General features: G+C 43.8%; 1 protein-coding gene across 9 annotated transcripts in view; it reads right to left on the reverse strand.

Annotated features, from left to right (window-relative positions):
* The window catches only part of PLCB4 (phospholipase C beta 4), a 211,220-nt gene that overhangs the window by 174,615 nt on the left and 8,906 nt on the right, over positions 1–27,699 (reverse strand). For all 9 annotated transcript variants that reach the window (XM_082215450.1, XM_082215449.1, XM_082215456.1 and 6 more), the window contains exon 2: positions 13,524–13,579. The gene's annotated coding sequence lies outside the window, so the exon portion shown is untranslated. The remainder of the gene's footprint in view (positions 1–13,523; positions 13,580–27,699) is intronic.

A 27,699-nucleotide genomic window follows, 5' to 3' on the forward strand; every position in this document is an offset into this window, starting at 1 on the left:
AAGTTCCAAATGGAGAGAAGCGGTAGGCCTCCTATGGGAGCGAGAACATTTTTTTGCCATACTTTGGCAAGAGTCGGAGTGTCCCTGGGGCAGAAGATACTCTGACCCTTAATACCTTACCTGCTCCTTTCCCCACTTTCTTCCCAAGAAGTACCACAGCATCTTTTCCCTCTGTGTGGATTTTCCAGCCATCAGTGGTGGTGGTGGTGGTGGTTTGAGAGTGGTTCTCAAAGCCTGATGGGGGCTCAAGGCCACTGATGCCTCTTGGGCAAGAGAAGACGAATGATCTCCAAAATAAGTTGTGGGCGAGATGCAGGAGTGCCTTGTCTGGAGTCCAGTTCCCTGGCACTTAGGGTTTGAGCCCCACCTGCACTGTAGGGGGTTGGCCCTTGCGGTCCCTTCCAACTCTACAATTCTATGGTTCTATGGTTCCTCCTCTTTGCTTGCCTCGTCTTGGCATTGAGCCACCAGTATGGAATGATGCCCAGTCGTGTGGTTGGTCCTCCACAGTAGAAGAGGACAGTTTCCCTGACATTGTGTGCTAGGCCAGGACCCGTGAAACATGGTCCAGGACTGGTCCAGAACCTGAAGGTTCTGCTAGGAGTCAGTCCAACAGGGCCAAGGCAGGATACGAGGCAGGAAACCAGGCAAGGAGAGGTACAGGATCTCAGGCAGGATCTGGCATACAGCAGTGTTGCTCCCACAACCTGGGGCAGGGTCTGACAGCCTTTTATCTTTGTCAGGGTAACGGCCGGTCCTGATCCCCTGGCGACTCACCTCCCTGTTTCACCCAAAGGTGAGCACTCCCTCCTGCAAATACTCAGGTCTCTCCTTCTCTCAGACCTTAGTCTCTGCAGCTCGGGAGACATCGGTGGGTTACTAGACCCAGGGGCCGCCTCAGCTTCCCTTGACCCAACCAGTAGTGGAGCAGCTGTGATTGATGGCCCAGTTGAAGGCAACGAGGTAATCCCCGCATCTGGAGCCAGGGCAGGCTCAGGCCCCTGACTCGGCCCAGCTGGTGCTTGTTGCAGGGGAACCTGTGCAGACTGGAACTCTTCAGGGTCAGGCCCCAGACTTGGTTCAGATGATGCCTGAGGCAAAGGATCTGGTGCGGACTGAGACTCCTCTGGTTCTGAGGAGTCCCAGGCCATCACACCTTGCCACCAAGGGACGGAATGAAGCATGGTGCCACATTCTTGGTGCCCCGTCAGAGCGCTGGTCAATAAGAGCATGCTGACCCCTTCCCCAACAACTGAAACTCAGGAAGGGTGCCCACCTTAATGGGCACCCACAGTGACCAGCATAGTTGACCTCTGGTCTAAACGCGCGCCCCCCAGCTCCACCACTCAAGACAACTGATGCCTTGGAGAGGCGATTGAAAGTAATAAAACATAAAAACTAAGATTGGCAGTAGCTGTAGCCTTAATACTACAGGGTCCCTCAACCCTGCTCTTCGTCAGAAGGCAGAGTCAAAATCTGGGCACTCCTCTCCAAATTAGGATGTTACAAGCTGTGGCTGAGCAGTTGCAGGTTCAACACAGCCTGCTCTGCTCTTTCTCATTCCTGCTTTGCAGAGAGGGTTGGGCTAGATGGCCTTTGGGAGTCTTTTCCAGCTCTCTAATTCTTTGATTCTATAAGATCAATTCTGCCCTTCAAAGGAAGTCAAACTCAACCTGCCTGTTCTCTTCCCACTTGAAGAGAGTCAGCTTGTCCTAGTCAACTGTTTATATTAAGCAACATGCACTTATATTTAGGAAATAGTAGCTAGGGAGCTTGATGTAATGTTTGTTGTTGTTTTTTTAATGATCTTCTGACAACGAGGTAGACCGTGATTTAAAACCAGCCCAACTTGGAGGTGTGGTGAGGAACAGGGCCTAAGCAAAACAATTTCAATTGCATTTATTTAATTAGTGATCCTTGGCATTTCATCCCCTATTATCTCAAAACGTGAACGAGCAGTGGCAGCATATTTTCAGGGCTCTCTCTGGTGCTGCAGCCTCACTTCATTCTGCAAGCAAAGATAGAGATGCCATTTCCCTTTGCCACAAATGGCAGGCAACCCTGGCGCCAACTCTATAGGGCCGAGGCGTCTTCCATCCCCTTAATAACTGTGGGGAGGGGGCCAGGCCCCCTCAATGCTGATGAGGCGTGTGGCCTCCTCGTGACGATGTGACGTCGAACGCATGACATCACACACACGCAGTGCACTCTGGGGCCCCTCAATCATGGGCGCAAGTGGGGGAAAGGTGGGGGGGGGGGCTTTTGGACCCTGTTGCAATCCCTCCATAAGCCAGGCAGAAGCTTCCCCTGACTTTGGGAAGGAGGCACCAGACTATAATACTTTAACACTCCAGGAACATTTAGTGGACCAGCCTAGTCAGTTGGCAGCACGCCACTGAAATCTATGGCTTAAATAACCAGGTATCCCTTAACACTCAGATACATAAAGTGATGCCATGTAACCACAGAACTGAACTTAATTGAAAAGGATACCCTGGAGCACCTTCTCTCATGAAACCACCAGGCCCTTCCCTTTGCACATATTGTGGGCCCCTTTTTATGTCAAGTCCTTATTGATTTTGCAAATTTATATTCTACCTCGTCACAAACTTTGAAGTGGCTTCCAATAACTCACAGTGAAATGTAATACTCTTAAGCAGCAACCCTTAGGAAAACCAAACAGACCATCAACCCATTTTTTTAAACCCATCGTAAAAGCTACTGTAAAACAGTCAACAGTACAATTGCGGCCACAGGGCTTCTGTGTGTTGGCCTTCACCCATTCGACCCCTGGAGAAGTGATGTAAGACAGACGGCTACACTTGTCCTAGATGTTTTGCTAAGGAGCTCCAATGCTATAGATCACGTCAACCGACTGTTTCATATAAATGTTAAATAGTACTGGAGAGAACACAGATCCCTATGGGACACAGCACAGAAAGGATGAAGCTGACACAGGCATTACACAGGTGCATCCATCCCAACAGAAATGAACTAATTGAAATTGAAATACTTTATTGTCACTTGTACAACTTGTATACAGTGAGATTACATGAGCACCCTCCACTCAGCTCTTAGTCTTAATTCCCCTCGTTTACTGACGCACACCCACCAAACCCGAAAGTCAGTTGCCCCGTTGTTATCTTTTCATTCAGCAGCCTAACAGCCCACGGATAGAAGCTGTTCTTTACCCTGTTGGTGCAACTAATCATGTTTCTATATCTTCTGCCTAAGGGCAGGAGATCAAAAAAGTGCCAGCCAGGGTGTGAAGGTGTGAATCATCCCTGAGAATTTTCCTCACTCTCCTGAGGCAACGTTCTTCTGCTATTTCATCCAGCGGATTCACGGGACAGCCCATAATATCTTGTGCTGTATTCACCACCCTCCGTAGGCACTTCCTATCAGATGATGTCAAACCAGCGTACCACACCGTGATGCAGTATGAAAGGACACTTTCTATTGTTGACCGGTAGAAGGAGATCATCAAATGTTGATTGACATCGTTCTTTTGCAATACTCTGAGGAGATGGAGTCTCTGTTGGGCTTTCTTAACCACCTGGGTTGTATTGATTTTCCAAGTAAGGTCTTCACTGAGATAAACTCCTAGGAATTTAAAGGAAGAGATTCTCTCCACATAGCCCTCCCCTATGTACAGTAGGGCTAGTTCTCCTCTTTTCCTCCGAAAGTCCAACACCATCTCCTTTGTCTTGTTGATATTAAGGTGCAAGTTGTTCCCTAGGCACCATAATGAAGGGTTAGATCCAGGGCTGCAGTCAAAAGAGTAAAATGAGGCCACCACCCTCCCATCAAGCTATACCATTCTCAAGGCTGACCACCTTATTCTGCCACCCGAAGCAGAAGACCTCACAAGCACCTCTCTCCAGGAGTAAAAATACAGCAATGTTAAATTAACTAATAAGTTGCTAGGTTTTTGGTTTTTTTACGACACTCAAAATCAGCAGCTGTCTCAATCTGTCTAATGGTAGAGCCACCCTAGGTTAGACCCTTGGCTACAAATACAGTTTCTAGCTGAAAATTCGGTTTGAGTCTAGCCGAAAATTCGGTTTGAAATTGGGTCTGGCTGCAATCTGATCGTTGCCCTTTAAAAGGCAGCAACAAGCTGCACCCGGGTCTAAGCAAATTAGACAAAAGAAGATCCAGCCCCTTCCATTCTTTCTTCACAAGAGTCAAAATAGCACATTGTGAGTCTCCAAGCCCAAACCTGCTTAAACGTCTGTCTTCAGTATTAAGAGCAACTGCCAGAATCGTCCTCAGTGTGCAACCTGCTGATCAAACTTTACTTTGTGTGGGACAACTCAGTTGGTAGAACATGATTCCTAATCTCAGGGTTGTGGGTTGGTGCCTCATTCTGGCTTAAAAGATTCCTGCATTTCAAGGGGCTGGACTAGATGACTCTCGTTGTCCCTTACAACTCTACAATTCTATGACACACTTATGGCCCAAAGACTGATGGTTTGCATTTTTTAGTGCAGAAAGCATTGATCTGATGTGTAGAGATCTTTCCTATCCTAATTTATTCAAGAGAAGAGGAGGAGGAGGAGGAGGAGGAGTTTGGATTTGATATCCCGCTTTATCACTACCTGAAGGAGTCTCAAAGCGACTAACATTCTCCTTTCCCTTCCTCCCCCACAACAAACACTCTGTGAGGTGAGTGGGGCTGAGAGACTTCAGAGAAGTGTAAACTGGCCCAAGATCACCCAGCAGCTGCATGTGGAGGAGCGGCGATGCGAACCCGGTTCACCAGATTACGAGTCTACCACTCTTAACCACTACACCACACTGGCTCTGGAAGGGTTATGGAAGCTTCTCTATGTGAAATAAACAAGCAGAAGGTTTGTGATGTTTGGGTTATTCCTTCAGAGAAGCTGAGTACAGCTGGTTTAAATTGGTTCTCTTATCTCTTCTGTCAAGGTCATGCTGACTATAAAAGTAGGGCCAGAAGGAGCCTGGGTTTCCCTTCCTTCCTTCCTTCCTTCCTTCCTTCCTTCCTTCCTTCCTTCCCTTCCTTCCCTCCTGATGTGGTGTTCTGTTCATAGTATGCTTAGTGCTAAGGTTTAGACTTATTGCAAATTAATGTAATTTTAAGTTAAGTCTGCTGCAACTGGATTTGTTATCGAGAGTGCCAATCCTGAATGTATTGGATTTGTGACCATTATGCCCATTTGCCTTCAGTAGCAGTAAAGCTCTGCTGGATGATATACAATTGCTGCTGTCTATTTTTCGGGAATCCTGCAACGTGTTTAAGTTTTTACTCTGTTAACTATATGTCAGAGTACTGCTGTGGATCATATTGAGTAGAATTCCATAGCAATAAAAGACCCTAAAATTCTCCAGGTCTCACTTTGAAATTACAGGATGAGACCTTTGGAAGCAGAGATGAAAATGATATGAAGCAAATTTCCACTGCCAACATAAATCAGTCCAAATAAAGCATATAAACCTGCTATTGCAGCTTGATCACTGAGATTATCTACAGTACCATCACTGGTAGTTCTCCAAATTGGCAAGACTCGTTTGACATCAACATGAAGCTGAGCCTTTAGTGTCATCAGCCCAGTTCTCTGGAAGGCTCTTCCAACAGAGATTCATTCAGCCTTCTGTTTTAACCTTTAAGCAGTTCCTGAAAACATTTTAATGCTACTAGGCATTAAAGGTAAAGGTAAAGGAACCCCTGACTGTTAGGTCCAGTCGTGGCCGACTCTGGGGTTGCGGTGCTTATCTCGATTTATTGGCCAAGGGAGCCGGCGTACAGCTTCCGGGTCATGTGGCCATCATGACTAAGCCGCTTCTGGCGAACCAGAGCAGTACACGGAAACGCCGTTTACCTTTCTGCCTATTTATCTACTTGCACTTTGACGTGCTTTCGAACTGCTAGGTTGGCAGGAGCAGAGACCGAGCAACGGAAGCTCACCCCGTTGCGGGGATTTGAACCACCAACCATCCAATCGGCAAGCCCTGGGCTCTGTGGTTTAACCCACAGCACCACCCACGTCCCTAATATGATGCCTAATAATACTAATAGTTAACTGGTGGTCTGTGATTTTCCATTTTTATGTGGCTTTTATCGCATAAATATAACTGCTTTGTTTTTTTTATTAAAAAAAAAGAAATTGTGGGATACAAGTATTTTTTATAAATAAATAGCGGAAGGGGGCACACAAGCCCAAGCCTCCCTAGGCTCATTCGTCTCCCACTAAACTATAGCTCAGCCCGACATCTGAAGAAAGCCAATACAGTGATACCTTGGGTACTCAAACAGCTTGGCTCCCGAACAAATCAGCTCCTGAACACTGCAAACCCAGAAGTAAGTTGTTGAATAGTGGAAAAGATGGACGAAGGTCACAGCTCTGTTGGATTCACAGCTCTTCATTGCAGCAGTTAGAACTGCTCCTGGAATCAGACTGACTGCAACCTAGCTGGCTGTTTTGTATAATACGAAGTAACTTGAAACAGTAACAACTCACAACTAGCTAACCAATCAGGAGCAACAGTTTTCAATCCTTCATTTACATACTGGTGGCCCTGAGTGAGAACTGCCACTAATCTTAATAAGTGTTCCAGTGTGTGAACGTTTTTCGGGGGCTGAACATCCGACGTGACTTCTGCTTGAGTGCAGGATGCTCCTTCAACTAATCGCAAGCTGCACCTTGGCTTTTGAATGGTTTCGGGAGTCAAACGCACTCCCGGAACAGATTAAGTATGAGTACCAAGGTACCACTGTATGTCTTTATATACAGTGGTACCTCGGGTTACATATGTTTCAGGTTACATACGCTTCAGGTTACAGACACCGCTAACCCAGAAATAGTACCTCGGGTTAAGAGCTTTGCTTCAGGGTGAGAACAGAAATTGTGCTCCGGCGGCGCAGCAGCAGCAGGAGGCCCCGTTAGATAAAGTGGTGCTCCGGCTAAGAACAGTTTTCAGGTTAAGAACAGACCTCCGGAACGAATTAAGTACTTAACCCGAGGTACCACTGTATTAGACTGATTATTTTTCTTCCACACTCACTTACCACAAGGGAAGCACTTTCCCCAACCCCCAGGGGGTACTCAGGGGTACGCAGAAATGGCACCTTTTTTCTAGAAGAAAAGCACTGGTTAGGAGTGTGCTGCTTGCTGTAAGAACATCATGGCGAGTTCCGGCACACTTTTTCCTATCACTGTGCAAAGGTACATTTTTGTCTATTTTTGTCTGTCTGACATTATTTTAAAAACGATAGAAGCCTGAATTACGCTTGCAGCCAATTTGCTGGGCAGCTGGGTCATGTAGTTCAATTAAGGGAGCTGCTGCTGCTTAATTACTGCTTTCTTGGCAGCTCTCTGTTACCAGCGACATTACCAGCACTGTAAAACCATACATTGCTTTTAAATCCCCAATACAGTGGTACCTCGGGTTAAGTACTTAATTCGTTCCGGAGGTCCGTTCTTAACCTGAAACTGTTCTTAACCTGAAGCACCACTTTAGCTAATGGGGCCTCCTGCTGCCGCTGTGCCGCCACCGCACGATTTCTGTTCTCATCCTGAAGCAAAGTTCTTAACCCAAGGTACTATTTCTGGGTTAGTGGAGTCTGTAACCTGAAGCGTATGTAACCTGAAGCATATGTAACCTGAGGTACCACTGTATAAAGTCAAACCTTGGTTCCCGAATGGCTTAGTTGCAGAACAAAACAGCTCCTGAACGCCACAAATCCGGAAGTCAGTGTTCCGGTTTGCGAACATTTTTCAGAAGCTGAACGTCCGACACAGTTTCTGCTTGAGTGCAAGAAGCTCCTGCAGCCAATCAGAAGCCGGCCTTGGTTTTTGAACGGTTGCAGGAGTCGAACAGACTCCCGTAATGGATTAAGTTTGAGAACCAAGGTAGCACTCTAACTTAACGACCTACTTCTCCTGCATGATTCTCTTTGTTTTCTTAGATCTAGAGGCGAGACTTCTGCAATGTGGATTTTCTATTCAGGGTGTTAAAAAAAAAAAAACAGTTTATATGTGAAAGGGTCATTAGTATGCAGAGCACTAACTGCTTGCTTTATGAGATATCTTGCTTGGGGAAGTCTCCTCGCTGGAGAAGAAGGGGAAATTAACCATCCAGGGGATAAAGATGTAGCGTATTTAGATGGGGTTCCAGGGAGGGAGGAAGCAAACGCAAAGAAGGAGTGGGAGAAACAGGAATTAGGCTGTGGGCAAACTTCACCACGGTGACTTAGGCACAGCTTGAGAGGAAGGAAAAGGCAGCAATCTGAGGTCTAGCCACCCCAGTGGCAAATCAAGGGGAGGGGTTTAACTGATGGGGAAGAGAAGCTAATTGCTCACCTGATAATAAAGGGATTAATAGGGAAGTAAGACTGCTTAAATAAATAGATCTCAGAAGGGCTCTGAGGATGGGAAGAGCTCTAAATGCGTCAGACTGAAGAGCTCACCAGGCAGGGAAGCCCTGGGTTACATAGTGGGAGGGGGACGCAGGTGGCTCTGTGGTCTAAACCACTGACTCCCTTGGGCTTGCCGATCAGAAGGTTGGCAGTTTGAATCCCTGCTCTGTCCTAGCTCCTGCCAACCTAGCAGTTCAAAAGCACACCAGTACAAGCAGATAAATAGGTATCACTGCGGCGGGAAGGTAAATGGCATTTCCGTGAGCCCTGGCACTCATCACAGTGTCTTGTTGCTCCAGAAGTGGTTTAGTCATGCTGGCCACATGACCCAGAAAGCTGTCTGTGGACAAACGCCGGCTCCCTCAGCCTGAAAAGCGAGATGAGCACCGCACCCCATAATTGCCTTTGACTGGACTTAACCGTCCAGGGGTCCTTTACCTTTACATAGTGGGAAGGGATAATCTCTCACACTGCTCTTAATGTTAATTTGATTAAATAGGTGTATTTAACTGGAACACTGCTATGTGTGCACTGCATCCTGCAACTCTGAGATCCATTTTAACACAACTCGGGCTACAAATAGAGCTAACAAGATAATAAAAACAATTTTGTCCCCTTTTGCAGGCCAGGGACATACACACAGACACTTCACACACACACACACACAGGGAGAGGGGTACAATTCACTGGGGAGCAAAAGTTTTTCACAAGACATTGCACACTTTTGGCTCAGCCCCAATTAGATCTACAGTTGCACTGAAGGAAAGTGCTTGCAAAACCAGACCGAGAAGAATAGGGTTTTTTTTATAACCAGATTAAGGAAGAATCATGGCGATGGGCATTCCTGCTGGCCAACTGGCATTGCAAACGCCTCAGACAGCATTGCAACAGACACAGAGAAAGTCCTGCCAGAGGGCTTTGCTTGATAATGCCACATCTTGGCAGCACCCAATCGGAGGCACCGGCGGGCTGGGGGGGGGGAGGCCCACTGAGAAAGCTTTTATTGCAGGAGACTGTGGCACTGAGCGCCTGCTAGCTGCTCCTCTCCACACAGAAGGCCCAGCAGATGTTTCCCGGCAGTTTGCTTCCCAAATCAGATCCTCTGTTCCAAACCCAGCCTTTTTTGATACACTTTCGCCTCTGCGTTTCACTGCTTCCTCCTCAAGTTTTACTAAGCTGCTCTTTTGTTTTTAAGACAGCGTTTGATTTTTGTTTGATTTTAGGACCCTCGTACCTACGGGACCACCTCTCCTGGTATGTCCCACGGAGGACCTTACGGTCTTTAAAGAAGAACATACATTTAAAGAAGATTAGAAAATGTTTATTAATTATATGGAGGGAAACTTGTGTATATTCGAAAACGTAGACAGCATTAAGATAAATTCAACAGTGTAAATTTAACAGTGTAAATAAGTTTTGACGGATGTAATAATGGAATACTGAATCGTTTAGTTATATAAAATACACAGGGATTTATGTTATACAAAATGAACCGTAGAAAGAGAAGAAGGGAAGTCATTGATATTTTAAGGTTGTTTAAATGAATATTATAAAACGCAAAACAGAAAAATTAATAAAGATTATGAAAAATATAGAACTACTGGCTTAAACCACTGGTGTGTTCTGCCAGTGCATGCTACTTTTTTGCTTTTCTGCAATCTGCCGCCGCAGCGGTACCTCTTTATCTACTTGCACTGGTATGCTTTCAAACTGCTAGGTTGGCAGGAGCTGGGACAGCAACGGGAGCTCACCGCGTCACGGGGATTCAAACCGCCGACCTTCTTATCAGCAAGCCCAAGGGGCTCAGTGGTTTAGACCACAGCACCACCCACGTACCTAGATGGGTGTGGCTCTGGTTGACTCCATAAAAGAGCCGAATCATGCAGCCATTAACTCAGTCTTTATTTCCTTGCTTCACTTGCTCACTTGTCTTGCTGTTATTTTGCTGCCATGCTGCTCTCCTGCAGCCATTTTGTCTTCTTAATGTCATTTTGCTGTCTGCTGACTCTCAGCCAGCAGCACATGAGTTTAGTCTCTGTTTGAGTTGAACTCACTCTTTATGTAACTACTATGTAAAGCCTGCCTTTCAGGGATCAAATTGTGAACCGAAACGTGAGTCAACGTTTTGTTACTTCAGTCAGAAAGACTCTTGTGTCTTTATTCTTTTAAGAGGGATTAAAGGGGACACCATGATATAATCTTAACTAAGAGATTCAAAGAAATCTGCAAACTAGCTTCCAGCTATATTGAAGAAGAAGAAGAGGAGGAGGAGGAGGAGGAGGAGGAGGAGGAGTAGTTTGGATTTGATATCCTGCTTTATCGCTACCCGAAGGAGTCTCAAAGTGGCTAACACTCTCCTTTCCCTTCCTCCCCCACAACAAACACTCTGTGAGGTGAGTGGGGCTGAGAGACTTCAAAGAAGTGTGACTAGCCCAAGGTCACCCAGCAGCTGCATGTGGAGGAGCAGGGAAGCGAACCCGGTTCACCAGATTACAAGTCTACTGCTCTTAACCACTACACCACACTACACCACCATATTGGTGTGAGTGAAGGAAGCATAATACCTATGTAAGATATCCTTTCCTACTATCCATAACATTCCTACACTTCCATGCTTTTTCTGTCTGCTGGACATATTTCTAATGAAAGGGAGTCACTGAAGAGTCAGCTGTCACCATTTATGAATCAGAAAACGAGAGAGAGAGAGAGAGAGAGAGAGAGAGAGAGAGAGAGAGAGATTTTAGGAGAGCTGTAGGCACTCCCAAAACTAAATTTAAATAATATTATTTTAAAAACGCTAAAAGTAAAAGTAAAATTAAAAAGTTACCTTCTGCAAACCCCTGTCTACACATATACAACTAGGATCTACTGAGCCAAACCCCAGCTTCCCAGGTGTTTGGGCAGTATCAGGTATGTGGCAAAACTTAAAGGTATATCTAATTATTGCTGGGCCACCTCCCATTGCCGATGGGGCTGGTTTGTTGGCTTGACAAGTACCAAATCACACAGGCCTGATTGACAGAAATCAGATGGAATTTGTAAAACATACACAAATTGCCCTTACATTACAGAAATTGCCAGAAGCATCCTTCAGCAACTAAACTGCTCTGTCATTCTGTAACACAGAATTATTCTGAACCTTATGTAGACACCTCGAGTCTCATTTGGCGACAAGCATGCAAAATCCAGCTACATTTTTGGACTGATGAATCCTTCCCCCCTGCCATCTCTTCTTTTAAATCCCCAGTACGCAGACTTCGTTCCTGCTAGGCACATCAAATTCAGTAAACATCTAAAATACTAATGAGATGCCGTTCTATTCTGGCATGTTTTATATTTATATACATATAAATGAAAACCTACTCAAACACACACTGTTCCAAGGTCTGCACGTCACATTAAACCATAGCATTAAAAAAACCACAACCCAACTATAGCTGAATGTGAATGGGTATCAATTACTGCTCAAAAAATTCCCATGGTGCACCTCCCATTCTCCTGTTGTTGTTATGCCACAAATGAAACAAGCCAGAGTCTGGCTCGTGGTATCATCTTGTAATATGTTTCACACCAGCCTCCAAGAAAATCACAAGCAAATAGCCAAGAACAAACCTCGATTACTGTTCATTGTTTGGAGAGAAACAAACCAAGAGCGAGGGTTCAGACAACAGGACAAGCCAATCTCTGGTTTGTTTCATCTGCAGCACGATGGCAGTAAGAGTGGAGGAGGAACACTGCAAGAACTTTTAAGCAGCATGCACCGGCATAGTACTCATGCTCATTGAACCATAGTTTGTTTCAAACCACAGTTTAGTGTGACGTGAGAACCAGGCCACTACCTACAAAACCTTCACTGCCTCAGGCTGTCAAATCCCACTGAGTGGCAAAACCTAATTCTTAACCAGGGTTGAAATGCACAGTGGTGAATCGTGTGTGAAGCACAATCTGTAAGAAGCCAAACTTGAAGAGCTGAGCACATACACATTTCTTGATTACTTTACAAAAAAAAAAAAAAAGCAGGTTTAGGGGAGCCAATCTGGATCGGGACCTGGGAAGGGGGCTTAAACCTTTCCCCCCCACCACCACCACAATTCTGATCCAGAACGTGGAACTCAAATAGGAGCTCCCTGCTGCAGTGCAAACAACAAGTGACGTCTGATCTGGATCAGGGTTCCCTGCCTGCCTGCCTACACACACACAGGGGAGTCAATCTGGGAGGGGAGGCAGAGCTGCACATCCACAATTTACTTTTAAAAAGCAGCTGATGCCCTCATCCAATAAGGTAGAAAACTAGCTACAGGAGATTTGGGGGAAGTTGCCCCTGAAGATACTGCTGAACTCCATCTCCCATCAACCCTAGTCAGCAAAGACAGTAGTTATGACCAAAGGTTCTCCCCTCCCTGTGCTTCAGCTGCAAAACATACAGAAATAGGGCAGCTTTGTATTCTGTGTATTCAGAGACAGAGGAGCAAGGAAAGCAGAGAATGTTGGTTTCAACCTTTCCTAACAGCCCTCAATTATATTCTGGAAATATGGGAGATTACGAGGGGTCAAAAAATAAATAAATGGATGTACCGTGCCATATTAGAAGCAAAAAAAAAAAAAAACTTGCTTTGATGAATTGGAAGAGCCGCAAAAAGATTCCATTGAGCACATGGATTGATAATATGGACAGGCTAGCTACATGCGAATGAATTGCATGTTGACGCAAATTAAGAATGGATAAATATGAAGAAATCTGGAAGGAATATTTAAGTGATAAGACAGACAGTGGTGGGGGAGGAGAGGTGGGGAAATATTGTTAAAAAGGTGTAGTTATAGGTATTTCAGTACTCAAATCTGAATTGTCAAATTGTGTTATTAGTGTTATTGTGGTTTTTGTTGTGCCTTTTGCAGTTGTTGTTTGTATTGAAAAAATGATTAAATAAATTAAAAATAAAAGACAGTAGTTACTACAGAAATAGGGCAGCTTTGTATTCTGTGTATTCAGAGACAGCTTGGTTTCAACCGTTCCTAACAGCCCCCAATTAAACCTCTGAGAAAGAAGCCCATTTTTATTTCCACTTCCATGTACTAGGAGATTCCACCATTTCTCAGTACACTGCAAGTTTTCAGTTAGATTACATGAGAGGATACCTACCTTTTCAAACAAGTTCACATCTTAGAAGCACTCGCTGTGAAGAACAGCTCTTTTGTCTATGAAAAAGAAAAGAAAAAATACAAGAAGCGGTGAAAAATGTGGCGTGGCGAAGTTCACAGCACTCTAAATTAAATTGCATTTCCACAATTGATATTTACGGCGCTGTTCAAAACACACAACTTGGGCATCTCCCCATTAACGACATCAAGTGATAGCCAAGGGCACAATCCAAGGTTTAATTGCTGATTGCAACAGGAGTTAAGCATGCACTTAAACCTAATGAAATAAATGAGACAAGGGCAGGCTGGTTGTCCCAAGATTTTAGGGCATCCTTAAAACGTAATTTGATCTGAAGTCCGCCAATATTTCACATTGCTCCATGCAGGTCCAACAGCCTGAAAAGAGATGTTGAGAGTGTGCATGTTCAGTCCTTTGCTATAACAATAGCAGGGGATGAGGAGAAAGCAGGACCAGAATTTTAGTCCACAAGGAAGGGATTAACCTTTTCCCCAACATGGCAGTCCCACTGAAAATCCTCAGTCACTATCGCCACCCCTGAAATTGCTATTTTTTTCCAGGACGCCTCTGCAGGAAGCAATGGGAACTTTCCTCCTAGGACTGGCAGTATACTGGGTGATTGCAGTGTGGACAAAGCATCCCTCTGCATCACAATCTAGGTCTTGCTTGCTTTTTCGGGGAGGCGCAAAAACATGACCGCTTTTTTTAAAGGAGAAAAGCTGCAGACACATTAACATGCATCCACACATATGACGTCACCTTTTGCTTCAGCTCCAAGTTAATGTCTGTGAGCCTTTTACCTGTCCATTTCTCTGCCCAGCTCCTCACATCTCAATTATGTCTGTTTTGACCGCAATCTCCCATGCAACTTGCTAGTATTGAGCACCATTAATGAAGAAGAAGAGTTTGGATTTGTTATCCCACTTTATCACTACCCGAAATAGTCTCAAAGAGGCTAACATTCTCCTTTCCCTTCCTCCCGCACAACAAACACTCTGTGAGGTGAGTGAGGCTGAGAGACTTCAGAGAAGTGTGACTAGCCCAAGGTCACCCAGCAGCTGCATGTGGCGGAGCAGGGAAGCGAACCCGGTTCACCAGATTACGAGTCCACCACTCTTAACCACTACACCACACTGGCTAGATAAGCATCTGGGCTGCAGCCTGGGAGACCAGGGTTCAAATTCACACCCAGCAATGAAGCTCACTGAAGGACCTTGGGCCAGTCACAATCTCTCAGCCTAACCTGCCTCACTGGGCTGTAGTGAGAATAAAATGGGCAGGATGGTGTATTGTGTTACATGCCTTCAGCTCCTTGGGGGAAAGGCGGACTGTAAATGTAAAAATAAAATAAAAAGCACATGAATTCAAACTGTACCCCAGTTTCATTTTCACAGAGTGTTCCAAAGCCAGCTTCATCCAAGTTAGGTACTCCCAAACTTAGTTGAGTAGCACATGCCCAAAGCAATAATTGGAGTGCATCCTTCGCTGTCCAAAAAAATAATACTGTAATAGCACAGAAAGCTGGGGCTGAGTCAAATTACATCCTGGAACTTTGCAGCCCCTTTCAGAGGCTGCCAAACAGGATGAACAGGCTCCTTTCAGAGATGCAACAAGAATGCCCACCTCCCTCTGTCCCTTTGCTGCACTGCAGCCTTGCAGCGCAGGGCTGGAAGCAAGACAAGTGCACTTTGCCTGAGAGCAAGGCTCTCTCTCCTGTGCTGAAGTCTTGCAGCGTGACACTGAAAGAGAGCAAGCATCACCCTGTTGCCTTGGCAACAGGGAGATGTGAGCTTTAAGCACTCTTCCACAGCTCCTCGCCCAGAGCCAGAAGCTTCTCCGAGACAAGATAAAACGGCACGGAGGTCCACGGCAGTGTGCACAACCAGAGAAGAGGCAAAATGAAACTGCAGGATGGTGGGCCACATTTCGCACTCCACGATTCCCCCCCTTTCCCCACTATCATGTGTGGCAAATGCTTCAGCTCCACCTTCCATAAAATCAGCACGAAATAGCTAGCAATGAAGCAGAAGGGCAGAATGAGCTCACGGGCTCTGGGCAAGAGCCACTGCTCAGCATGGAGAAGGTCTCAGGTTCTCTTTTTTCATTTATGTAATTTTTATTAATTATTCTGTTTTACAATTTAAAATACGCATTTAAACATCCTTAAAATATCAATGACTTCCCTTCTTCTCTTTCCATGTTACAGATAGGTAGCCGTGTTGGTCTGCCATAGTCAAAATAAAAAAATTCCTTCCAGTAGCACCTTAAAGACCAACTAAGTTAGTTCTTGGTATGAGCTTTCGTGTGCATGCACACTTCTTCAGATACACAGAAGAAGTGTGCATGCACACGAAAGCTCATACCAAGAACTAACTTAGTTGGTCTTTAAGGTGCTACTGGAAGGAATTTTTTTATTTTTTCTCTTTCCATGGTTCATTTTACAATACCATAGTAAAGTTAAAGGGATCCCTGACCATTAGGTCCAGTCGCGGACGACTCTGGGGTTGCGGCACTCATCTTGCTTTACTGGCCGAGGGAGCCGGCATACAGCTTCCGGGTCATGTGGCCAGCATGACTAAACCACTTCTGGCAAACCAGAGCAGCACACAGAAACGCCGTTTACCTTCCTGCTGGAGTGGTACCTATTTATCTACTTGCACTTTGATGTGCTTTCGAACTGCTAGGTTGGCAGGAGCAGGGACCAAGCAATGGGAGCTCACCCCATCGCGAGGATTTGAACTGCCGACCTTCTGATCGGCACGTCCTAGGCTCTGTGGTTTAACCCACAGCGCCATCCGCGTCCCAGTACAATACCATAAATCCCTGCATATTTTACAAAAACTAAACCATTCAGTATTCCATTATAACATCCATCAAAACTTATTTATGCTGTTGAATTCATCATCTTAATGCTGCCAACATTTTCAAGTGTACATAATTTCCCCCCATAGTCTCAAGGTTCAATACCCAGCTCAATCTTCAGACAGGGCTGAGAATGTCCCCTATATTAAACCCCAGAAAGCCACTACCTTTCAGTCAAGACAATAATGAGTTAAATGGGCCCATGGTCTAACATGGCATAATGAAGTCTCCTGTGTTACTGTGGGCCACTGCAGCCTTCCTCAACCTCCAGATAGCGTTAGGCAAGAACTCTCTTGACTTTTATGGTTATATGTGCTGGAGCTGATGGGAAATGGAGTCCCAACAACATCTAGAGGGCACCATGTTGAGGAAGTCTAAAGAAACACCAAATCCCATGGAGAGGATTGTCAGGAGGTTCATATCTCCCACAACAATGAATCATTTAATTTTTAATATATATATATATATATATATATATATAAATTTTATTAGTATTTTTCCAAACAACACAAAAGATATCAAAAAATAACAATGCACAAAAACTAACATTCAAGAAACAAAAAATCTGTATCTTACAAATAATATAAACACTAAACAAACAAACAAACAAACAAACAAACATTGACTTCCACCAATCCCACAGCACCTCCTTTATCTCTCATTGTGTCTTCCTGTTTTCCTTATCATCTCTATCCTAACATCTAAATATAAATCCCTCTTTCTTATCCTTTCACTTATTCCAGACTCAGCCAGATTTCTGCCCTAGAACCTTGGCTTTTAAGGTATTCATTTAGGCACTCCCATTCTTTTTTAGTTCACTTTTTTGTTTTTGTCTTACTATGGCTGCCAATTTGGCTAATTCTAAGTATTCTGAAAGCTTACATAACCACTCTCCCCTAGTGGGTAACTGATTCCCTTTCCAATACTTAGCCACCAGGATTCTTGCTGCAGACGTTGCGTATAATAAAATTTTAGTTTTGTCTTTTGGAATATCATCATTTAAAATTCCTAAAAGTTATGCCTCTGGCCTTTTACTGTATGATATACTTAGTATTTTCTTTATTTCTTCCTGGATCCACGAACAATGAATCATTGTATTGTAGCCTGGGAAGGAACCCATAGGGTCATCTAGTCCAATCCCCTGCAATGCAGGAATCTCAACTACAGCATCCATGGCCATCCAGCCTCTGTTTAAAAACCTCCAAGGAAGACTTATACAGTACAAGTCCAAATCAGATAAGTGCTGGAGTTGTAATGAAGTTGAGGGTACGTTTTATCATAGGTGGTGGACTTGTACAAGGGTAAAAGTGTATTGGGAAATGATATATAATGAATTGGGGGGGAAACTGTTTAAAAATACCTTTCCAAAAAACTCTAAAACATGAGTCCTTTTCGTTGGGGATAATTCAGATGGAAATTCCCAGGTGTCAAAAAATGTTATTTTTGTATGCCACTACTGCAGCCTGTGTTTTTCTAGACCAAAAATGGAAAATGAGCGAGGTCCCAACCAAAGAAAAATGACAACTTAAACTGATGGAATACGTGCAGCTTGCAGATTTAACATATAGAATAAGAGAACAAGAAGAACTTAGGTTTAAAGAAGACTGGAAAGTATTTATTGAATATATAGGTGAAAATTATGTACTTTAAAAAACGCTGGTAGCATTGAGATAAATTCAACAGTGTAAATAAGTTTTAATGGATGTATCTATGGGGTACTGAATGGTTTAGTGCATGTAAAATATGCAGGGATGTATGTTGTGCAAAATGAACATGGAAAAAGAAGAAGGGAAGTCATTGATTTAAGGTTGTTATTCATTTAAACAACCTTAAATCAATGACTTCCCTTCTTCTTTTTCCATGTTCATTTTGAAATGTAAATTAGAAGGAGCGTCTCCACCCCCATCGTTCTGCCCAGACACTGAGGTCCAGCTCCGAGGGCCTTCTGGCGGGTCCCTCACTGTGAGAAGTGAGCTTACAGGGAACCAGGCAGAGGGCCTTCTCAGTAGTGGCGCCCACCCTGTGGAACGCCCTCCCACCAGATGTCAAGGAAATAAACTATCTGACTTTTAGAAGACATCTGAAGGCAAACCTTTTTAAGGAAGTTTTTAATGTTTGAAGTTTTAGTGTGTTTATAATATCCTGTTGGAAGCCATCCAGAGTGGCTGGGGAGGCCCGGCCAGATGGGTGGGGTATAAGTAATAAATTGGTTTTTTGTTGTTGTTGTTGTTATAAATATATTTCCATCCCCATTTTCATTAGAAAAATGTTGGAGGGTGTGATGTCCTTATAGACCAAAACAGTTTGGTTGACTGCCACCAGCAATCTTTCCCTCACAACCATTTCTGATTCTATAATGCAGTTGTTTTCGCAGCGTGGACACATTTTTTAATGCATTGTTCTCATTTGTAAAGGAAAAGGAGAGAGAGAGAGAGGATAAGCACAGTCACCAAAGCACATCGTCTCCATGGTTTGGCAGCAACAGAACACCAGAACTGGCTCCTCTTGTCAAGTTTCTATGACAAAGCATGATTATGCAATTGACAAATGATAATAGTTCCCATGTGCAGTTCAATATTCGCTTAATTTAAGGCTCTGCAGAGAACAGGCAATCACAAACATGGCCAGAGGGACATACAGATTTGGGGGGAATGTGAGTGAAAGTGAAATGACTTCTCTTATCATCTAGTTAATGAAGTCTGACAGTGACCAGGTCCTTGCAAACGCAGCCATGAAACATAACTGAATTATGTCCCTGGCTGCAGGAAGACTCCTGCCCCCATTACTTATGGAGGGAGATGCAACAGGCAAGGGGGCAGACATCCCTGCCACACAGTTTGCCTATTCTAGTTGACATGACCTGGCGGGAGTTGCCTGTTTTGTACACCCTCGGTACTTATATTTATACACAGCACCATAACAGTGTGCAAGGGAAGAAGCCAAAGATGACAGTCTGCAAATACTATTTGTCCAGACAGTAAAATAAGATTGCTTTAAAAACAACAACAACAACAACAACAACAGCAACAACTGCAAACGATTTAGAAATCACCTTCAATGGTTAAGAGCCAACCCTGCATAGAACTGAATTTCAGGCAAATAAAAATTGCATTTTCAAACAGATATTTGAGGTTTTCCAGCCTTGCTGTCTGTGAGCAGACACAGCTTCCATAAACACACTGCTAGAAGCAAATAAACCATAAACACGCTGCAAAAGGAGAGAAAATTACAGCCACCATCTACGAACAACATGTTTCTAAAGTACACTCAACAGAGATAGGTGGGGTTATTTCACCACATTCGAACTGAAACGCACTTATTTCCCCCTGGAATGGTGCACTTTTCATTAGCAAAGATCAAATGGAGCTTGCACTGTTCCGCCAAATGTTTTGGTCCTTCGTAGACAAGGATCATACACCACCCATTATAACCATAACTATCATAAGATGCCCCACAAGTCAGATCTTATCTTCCCACTAAAGCAAACTTCACCAATCGTTCAACTAAAATGAACCACATGACAATTGCCCGTTTTTAGATTGTCACATATTTTCTACACCCCAGTTCCCACCTGTTCCCAGTCACTGCACGATTTCAGCTACATTCTCCTTGGAGGTTATCAACATTTGGGATTTCATCCTGCACAAGGGCTCAAGCAGGAAAAACAGGTGTGTAAATTGTTTGCAAAATCTGCTGCTGCCATATATTGCCCAGGGTGTACGGAATCGGCGCTTTTGCCCAACACAGCTGCTTCCCCGCTGAACCCCTAAATGGACTTTTTTGCAGTAAAGTAAATTGTGCAAGAAGATCAAACCTATCCACTCTTAAGGAAATCAGCCCTGAGTGCTCACTGGAAGAACAGATTCTGAAGTGAGGCTCCAATACTTTGGCCACCTCATGAGAAGAGAAGACTCCCTGGAAAAGACCCTGATGTTGGGAAAGATTCAGGGCACAAGGAGAAGGGGACAGCAGAGGACGAGATGGCTGGACAGTGTTCTCGAAGCTACCAGCATGAGTTTGACCAAATTGCGGGAGACAGTGGAAGACAGGAGTGCCTGGCGTGCTCTGGTCCATGGGGTCACGAAGAGTCAGACACGACTAAATGACTAAACAACAACAAATTGCCAGGAGAATGTACCTGAAAGTAGGGATATCGTCTAACCTCCCTCCAATCAAATCTGAATGAATGCCCATTGAACAGCCAACCTTCCTACAAGCTTTGTGCAAAGACTTCGGGAAGAATGTTCAATGAGCAGGTCATCTGGAAAGGACCTGGGATTCCACCTTTTTTGTTTGTTTGATCGCCTCACTTCAAAGATGCTGGGTTCTGTTTTCACTGCTGGACTTAATGGGCCTTCTGCCTAATCCAGCAGAGCTGTTAATGTTTGTATGATGTGTAAACCAGCCCTGCATTTACATTACAATTTCAGGCAGGAAGAGATATAGATGTCCACAAGCTGTATGAAACGCTTCCTTTCCTCTCTGGTCAACAAACAAGATGCTTCCTTCATTTGCACCACCAGGCTTCTAAATCTCATCCGACAAGCTTGCAGCTTTTGCAAGCACTTTAGGAAGAGGTGCACAGTATCACATCGTCAGCAGCCAAGACCTGTGTGGTACGTGAAGGAGACAGAGATGGCACCTCAGGTTTCAATTCTTTCCCATTCCTCCATCCTTTCCAAACAGCTCCAGACAATTGGTGTAAATAAAGATAACAATAATTAAAACTTGCTGGTCTTCGGGGGAAAGAGATGAGGGAACAAGCTTCCTTCCATTTCCTGTTGCATTCCAACTAATTGTTAATTACTTTCTTAAATACTTTTGTGGGCACAAAGTAATGTATTTTTCATCTTACATTTATTTTCTAGTCCACAGCTCCTCAAGGATATTGAAGAGTTATTTGTGTTCCTATGAGGAGGAGGAGCGGGTGGGTGGGTGTGTTTTGAATGCTTTGTCTTTTTATAAAAAGCAAAACAACAACCCCTAAGCCTCACGCTGTGTCTTTCTCGGCCGCATTTTCCCATACACTTACTTCAAGGTTATAAAAACTTTCATTTCTATCTGCCAAGTTCATGGGAGTAAAGCACGAGATAGCGTCTCAAAATTCAAGAGGCCGCCTATCTTGCTTTGGTTACTAATTTGTTTCAATGTTTGGGGCAAAAAAAGTGTATTGGCTGGTGAGAGAAGCCAGAATTACCGTATTTTTTGCTCTATAAGACTCACTTTTTCCCTCCTAAAAAGTAAGGGGAAATGTGTGTGCGTCTTATGGAGTGAATGCAGGCTGCGCGGCTATCCCAGAAGCCAGAACAGCAAGAGGGATTGCTGCTTTCACTGCGCAGTGATCCCTCTTGCTGTTCTGGCTTCTGAGATTCAGAATATTTTTTTTCTTGTTTTCCTCCTCCAAAAACTAGGTGCGTCTTGTGGTCTGGTGCGTCTTATAGAGCGAAAAATACGGTAATCCCACACCTGAAGGACTGGATAAAAAAATCCATTTTATTAAATTTTAAAACCATTAAGGAAGGCACAATTGCATTAAATAATTTCCTTAAACTGACATCTGTATGCAACACAAACCTATTTTAATCTATGAAAGGGTTGGGGAAACATTCCGGCAGGATTCCATGGCTCAGACCTTATTGGTCTGTTTTGTGGTCTCATCCCTAGTTCCCCCCCCCCAAAAAAAAACCACAACAACAACACAGAGTTTATGCTTCCCCCCCCCCTTGATTTTTTTTTAATTTTTATTTCTGTAGTTCGGCAAATTTAGGAGTTCCCCTAAGACTGTGAAAGGGAGAAAGGGGCATTCCAAACTCTCAAAGAAAATACAGTACAAGCACCTATTTAATTCGTTCTTTTTAAAAAAGAAAAAGAAATCAAAGGCTTAATCACAGTTAAGCTTTCCAAGTGCCCAAGATGAACAGGTTCATAGTAGCAATGTGTTGGCGAAAAGAAAACTTAACACATTGTTGCTTTGTTCTTTATTGCTGCACTAAAAAGAAGTTTCAGGAAGTGGATTAAAATTTAAACGTTGTTCAAACAATCACAACAATGCTTCATTTATAAAACCCTGTCATGGTTGCTATGGGTGAAAGACATATTATTTACACACATACACAGAGAAAAATACAAAAATATATGAGGGGTGGGTGGGATTTTCCAGCTGTCTGTCAACTGCTTCTGCAAGCAAACTGGATTAGGGACAATCATCCCATGGCCTTCCTATTTGTCTGGCAAGCAAACCGGCTGCACACTCACTAAAGAGAGAGCTACAGATTGCTGTGTAAACCTGACTGGCTTGAACTAGAGGATTTTTACTGTGGTTTAAACCACAGAGCCTAGGACTTGCCGATCAGAAGGTCGGCGGTTCGAATCCCCGCGACGGGGTTAGCTCCTGTTGCTCAGTCCCTGCTCCTGTCAACCTAACAGTTCGAAAGCACGTCAAAGTGCAGGTAGATAAACAGGTACCACTCTGGCGGGAAGGTAAATGGCATTTCCATGCGCTGCTCTGGTTCACCAGAAGCGGCTTAGTCATGCTGGCCACATGACCCGGAAGCTGTATGCCGGCTCCCTCGGCCAATAAAGCGAGATGAGCGCCGCAACCCCAGAGTCAGCCACGACTGGCCCTAATGGTCAGGGATCCCTTTACCTTTACTTTACCTTGGGTTAAGAACTTACTGTAATTGTTCTGGAGGTCTGTTCTTAACCTGAAACTGTTCTTAACCTGAAGCACCACTTTAGCTAATGGAACCTCCCGCTGCCGCCCTGCCACCACTGCATGATTTCTGTTCTCATCCTGAAGCAAAGTTCTTAACCCAAGGTACTATATCTGGGTTAGTGGAGTCTGTAACCTGAAGCGTCTGTAACCCGAGGTACCCCTGTACTCCCATCAGCCTTAATTTATTCCTAAGACGCTACCCAGGAAACATTTGCATATTTTTATCTTTACAGCCACCAATAAACTGAATGAAAACATCATAACTAATTGTAGCCATGCGTTTCATATAAGATAGACTCCAGTTGGTAAAATATGTTAATCCCCAGGGAATGGGGCCTACCATAATGAATTCTTTAGGGTACTGGATTCTCAGGAGATGGGGAAATGTGTGTTGTGAAGGGAGGAGAGAGGCTAGCATTTGTACTTCCTTGGGGAAAGAAGTAATTTCTCTTCTCGTTCATTTCTGTGAATTAATCAGTTTGAAAGATACTAGCAAACCCCTCAAGAGCCCCGTGGAATAAATGCAGAAAAGACACAACCAGTAGTGGAATGCTATTGAATTATTTTGCAGCAACAATAACAAAAATGACTTACTTGGGATCATTTAAAAAAACATATGCTTGCTGTCTACATTATCTAATAACAGACGCCAAAAGTAGACCGGGGTGGGATGGGGGCAGGGAGCCTGCCAGGTCTAAAGACTGGGGGTTAAAGAAAAAGGCTGTGTTGTCCAGACCAAAGGGGGAAGAGAAGCACCATAAAGAATTTAAAAATGGGGAGAAGAGGCTCCATTGCTCACTGTTGCAAGACTTTTATCTTAGCTCTACGCTTTTTGGGGTGAACGGAACCTTTTTCGAGAGTGCTCAACAGAGATAATGGACAAAAACAGAATAATATTCAATTATACTGTAATTGAGCAGTGCACAGAAAAAATAGAGGGGGTGGGGTGAGAGAGAATAAAGCAACAAGACAAACTTCCTACATCTCTCTTAGAGGGCCTTTTACCGACACTCAGATCAGGTGAGAGCTCTGAGCATGTTAGTGTTATATCACAACTGGACGAACCATTTCAGAAAGCTAGTGGAAAAACAGTGGGCTTGAGCAGCCAGGTTACAACGCATTTGTACTACACATCGCGAAAAGCACTGTTTGTCAAAATGCATCCCGGCTATTGAACACATATGTTCTCATTAACTACCCCCCACCCCCCAAAAAAAACACACCAACCCAAAAAGACACCACTTTGAAGTGGTATGCTGTTAACCTACAGAGAAATGGAAAGTCCTAAAATCTGCCAATCTGCTGTTTCTTGGGGATAGCGGAGGATGTCATGAATCAAACCAGTATTTGCAGATATGTTAGGGGAACAGAGAAAATTAGCTTCCAGGGTCTGTGCTGGAAGGGGTGAGAGAATATAGACTTTCGGGGAAATTGAAATACACACAGTTTCAAATTATGAAACCTAAATTTTACTTACCATATTAAGAATATGTAGAACCTAAGCACTTAAGATCACGATTGGACCTAATGGTCAAGGGTCCCTTTACCTTTTTAAGCACTTAAGCACAACCTGAGAACCTACGTTTGGTGTATTTGTGGCATATAGCTTTTGCTGAAACAGTAATGGCCAGTGGTGGCAGATGGAACAGTAAGCTTCTGTACCTACAAGGGGCAAATAAAAGTTGAGGATTGAAGCCGTGCTGGCTGGGGCCAATGGCAGTTGACCCAAGACATCTGGGGGAAGGGGGACAACAAGTTTGAGTAAGGCTGGATTGATGTGCCCTGTGAACCTGGCCTGTTTATGCTTAAAAATAGTGGTGCTTCAGTTCCAGCGTTATAATTTAATCATGAGTCACAGCTAATTTTTCCCTTTGTTTCCAATGAGGTTTCAATGCAATTGGCTTAATCTGGATCAGAGCCAAGTATCTATCCCTCAACATGCAGCAACAGAACAATCAGGTATGAAATGCAAGATCTTGTAATAAGGCTAACAAGATCACATTAAAAGGTCTCTTCCTTCCCAGGTTTTCCAAGGAGAAAGGAGGAAGGGAAGTTCCTTTTTTAAAATTGCTTTCATGTTTGCCTTCACATTTCAAGTTAGAGTGACTATTCCAGATGTTCCTCAAAAGGCCAAAGTCGCAAAAAGAAAGAAATGCAAGCAAAACAAGAAGTTATAAAAATTAGGCTGCATTTGACACCATTGTTTTCTGAAGAGTGAGTCCCAGTCTCATAAAACATGTTCAGACATAAATTAAATGCAGGCACCTAAATAAATAAGGGACGCGGGTGGTGCTGTGGGTTAAACCACAGAGCCTAGGACTTGCTGATCAGAAGGTTGGCGGTTCGAATCTCTGCAACGAGGTGAGCTCCCGTTTCTCTGTCCCTGCTCCTGCCAACCTAGCAGTTCGAAAGCACGTCAAAGTGCAAGTAGATAAATAGGTACTGCTCCAGCAGGAAGGTAAATGGTGTTTCCGTGTGCTGCTCTGGTTCGCCAGAAGCGGCTTAGTCATGCTGGCCACATGACCCGGAAGCTGTACGCCGGCTCCCTCGGCCATTAAAGCGAGATGAGCGCCGCAACCCCAGAGTCAGCCACAACTGGACCTAATGGTCAGGGGTCCCTTTACCTTTACCTAGATAAATATTTATACTTTTATCAATTTAGCAGGGTTTTTTGCATTAGAATTATATGAACACCATTCCAAATTTTGTATTTATTATGAAGAAAGTTTCTTTTACAGATCTAATTGGACATAATGGAAAACTGTAGTTTCACAGTAGCACAGACAAGTCTTCAAAAGCCTCTGATTCATGTTCTCCTTCATCTCCCCTTGGGAGCACCAGGCGCACAGAGGTGTGGCTCATATAGGCTTGTTCCCACAGCAGAAAACCATGGTTTCCCTTACATATGAACCAGACCGTAGGCTAGGTTCTCCTACAAACTATGGAGAAGCACAGGAAACTAGGACCCTTCCTGCTGTCCTCTTGCAGGTGGATTTCTTCACCATGCGTAGCTTGAACAGTTCGTACAGATTCCAAACCAGCAAACAATGACTAGTGTTCGCCTTCCAAGCCAAAATTGGAAAGCATGGCTTGAAGCAAGTTTCTGTTTCTGGTTTGGAGGGAAAGTGCTAGCCACAGACTGCCAGTGGCAAATTACATAACCAGTGATAAGAAAACAGAAAGAGAAGCTGTGGGTAGAAAGCACAGTGCAGACTTTCTATGCAAAGGATCCCAGGTTCAAGTCCATGGAATCGGAACAGGTGAAATGTTTTTGGGGAGATGATATATAATGAGTTGAAAAAAATGTTGAAATATACATTTACAAAGAAACCAGAAGCATTTATATTGGGAATGGTGAGAAGTGATATAAATAGAAAAGGATGTAAGCTTTTTTTATATGCAGTAACAGCAGCTAGAATACTATTAGCCCAGAAATGGAAGCAAGAAGAATTGCCAACGATTGAAGAATGGAGGATGAAGTTGATGGACTATGCAGAATTAGACAAATTAACAGGAAGGATCCGAAACCGGCAGGACCAGAAATTTACCAAAGACTGGAGTAAATTTACGAACTATATGAAAAGTATTTGTGATGATCAGACGACGTTTGCAGGTTTGCAAGAAGTTCTGTGAGGAGAATTGTTGGAAATATTGTAAAAATGGAAAGGGGGAGATGATAAGCTAAGAGAGGTAAAGACAATATAAAGTTAAGTAATGCATAAAAAGGTTAAGACGGAAGATCATCAGAGGTGCTGATGGAAGTCCAAAAAAGTGTATTTGTAATAATTTGTGTGGTACGTTTTATAATTTGTATGTTAAAATTAAAATTAATAAAAATGTATTTTTTTTAAAAAAAAAAAGTCCATGGAATCAGAACAAACAGCAAACAGAGTAGAAGGCATGGCTGGTGAGCAAGAAGTATGAACAAGAGCACTCCTCTCTGTTGTGGATCCTGTTTGCTTGCAGTAAGTTAAATGCCTCCAGAGCAGGTGGTACGTTTTCAGTTGAAGAAAAACACAAAAGGCAGCCAAAATGAATAGTTGTTGGGGCAAGGTTGTACGGAGAGTACGAAAGTTGGCAAAACAATACTGTACTGCCCTTTTGAAACAAACAAAATGAACAGAAAGGAATCTTATTTCTGGATCTTGGACAGCCCAAATATTTTCACTGTCGTGTTGAGAATCACAAGAACTGCCTCCTCTTCCTCCTCAAGCCTCCCGTCTTTAGAAACAATATCTTTTAACATGCTTACGCCCTGAATTGTGTTTTCAAGGATACTAACAGTGTGTTACAATGTGGCCTGTATCTGTTCTCACATTTTATGTCCACATCTTGCAAATGTATAAAGTATCAGAGTCTGGGAGGATGTGCGGATGAGCAGGACTTCCTTATAGTGATCAAAAACGGTTTCGTTGCCTGACATCCCTCCAGGTTGCAAAGAAAAATCAGAATCACACCAAATTTATATATCTTACACATGCAACAATTCACACTGCAATCCTCTCCTCACTGACTTGGGAGTAAGCCCCACTTAATTCAACAGGACTTACTTCTGAGAAGACATGGTTAGGATTGTCATTG

The sequence above is a fragment of the Podarcis vaucheri genome (assembly GCF_965113315.1).
Source record: "Podarcis vaucheri genome assembly, chromosome: 3".
In the NCBI taxonomy this organism is placed as follows: domain Eukaryota; kingdom Metazoa; phylum Chordata; class Lepidosauria; order Squamata; family Lacertidae; genus Podarcis; species Podarcis vaucheri.